Here is a 2,169-nt window from a genome sequence, read left to right on the forward strand (position 1 = left end):
TACGGTGCAGATTTTGGCTGGGTCACTTTGACCTGTTTCTCTGCATAAGTTTTCATTTTGGGACCTTTTCCACTTGCCTTTTCCCCTAATTGCATTCGGCAGAACATATTATAGATATGCTATTACTCAATTTAAACATATTTTGTTTTAAAAATCCCCCTCTGTCCAACACAGCTATTATAAACAAGTTTACTTATTAACAAGGTCATTTAAGGCAGCATTTCATTATCAAGCTAACTACACCAAAGCCAGAATTTACTGTTTAAACATATGCCTCAGACATGACTATTTTAGCATACATTACTACTTCCCACCTCGAAACTCTCGATTTATTGAGGGCTTCACTGTGTTAATTCAGGGAGTTGGGTTATGTAGTTTATTTAGCATCTGTGCTCCTTTCTGTTTCAGTTGCCAATCTCCTAACATACATCACATTTTGCAACACATTATAAGAATTGTTATGATTAATATAGCTTGCACCAATAATAATAATTTAAAGCTAAATGCTATAATTGGATGATTTCCAATAGTATTTAGTTCCCACCAATTAACTGCTTTTACAACTTGGTTGATTTGCTTAGTAACCTGATGCAATTGCTCACTCATATATACAAGATGAACTGGAGTTCATTACAAGAGAGACTAAATGCAAATCCAATTTTGCAATGAGTACTGTAAAATTAGGGAGTGAACTCACAGCTTCACTTCCAAAATTTGGCTGATTATTAACCATTGCAGAGTTAATAAATTTAGGTATAGATGTAATGTCATCATTTTCAATTATAGTTTCAAATTCAGGGATAATACACCAATTGATCAATTGAAAACACTTTCCCTTATAATAGTATTTTGTTTCCCACATAAGTGGCAATGAGTCTGGCATCCATTCTAGGCACTTAGACATACGGGGCCCCTGTTCCTGGGGTTGTCCCCATTCCTGGGGTCCCATCTTGTTACTGTGATCAGTATTGCAAATTGGTTTTATAGTTCCAAAGGGCATGACACCAGGAAACCCACTTTGCCCACACCTCTGTGCAGCAATCCAAAGCAGGGGCAGCGGCAGCCATCTCAGTGACAGTGATATACTAATTTTGGCAGCTGTACGCTGACATAACTTGTGTTAACCAAAGGTTGTAGTGTAGACATTGTTACCCCAAAATCTCTGTTATAGAATAATAAGGAGGTGACATATAAATAACAGGTTCGACTCCTACCAGCATCTATCAACTGGGAGAGTTAGAAATCTGTGTGCCTCCCACCCGTGATTCATTGAAATAAAGGATAGAGAGAATATAGCCTTAAACAGAAAGAAGATTTTTTAAGGGATAGTTACAACTGGCGGGGGGAGAGGGGGAATCCACTAAGGGGATCACTACAAATACCCAAGAATAGATTCTAGCAAGGGGCATAAAGCCCAGACTCCTAAACCATCGCTTGGTTAAACTATTAAGTGCCCGAAAAACAATTACTTTCTCTCTTTCACTGCAGATGGAGGTCACCAGCAACTGATGTACCGTCTCAGAATCTCAGGAACATCGGAGGATCTGGCTCTCTACCGCCGAAGCAGGAGATCAACAGATCTGGGCTGATGGCAAAGTCGTCACTGGATCCTTTAGTGGAATACAGAAATCAGATATCAGGTAAGTATCAAAGTCCTTGGCAAGTGTTAGTAACCAAAGTCTTGATCCGATGCCCGTGCAAAGAAACTGGACGTGGCTGCCTCGATGGTAGACAGCCCCTGCGTCATTGTTGACAGTTCCTTAAATGCTCTCTTTGGAGTGAATTCCTGAGGCACACTCTGGCAGACACTGCCCCTAACTGGTTCCAGCCAGCTCTCAGTCCCTCAAGTTCTATTGGGAAACAGAGTTTCGGCAGGAAAATGCTATGAAGAAAGGATACCAAGATGGAGTTCAAACCTTTCCTACCACATGCGCCATCTTGAATTCTTAGACTCTATTTTGAATTGCAGCAACATTTATTATAATAAACAACAAAAGTATAACCATACACCAATAACACCTTACATATCCCCTCCTTGAAAGATGTGACCACCTTTAATAAACATCTGACATTATTGTTATATCAATACCATTGAACGTCGACCCCATAATGTGGTTATGCATGTTGCCCGCCTAAGGGGCTCGAGGGGGACAACAATGGTCCGTGGCC

The sequence above is a fragment of the Terrapene carolina genome, unplaced genomic scaffold (genome assembly GCF_002925995.2).
Source record: "Terrapene carolina triunguis isolate 2854851 unplaced genomic scaffold, T_m_triunguis-2.0 Scaffold93, whole genome shotgun sequence".
NCBI classification, from domain to species: Eukaryota; Metazoa; Chordata; order Testudines; family Emydidae; genus Terrapene; species Terrapene triunguis.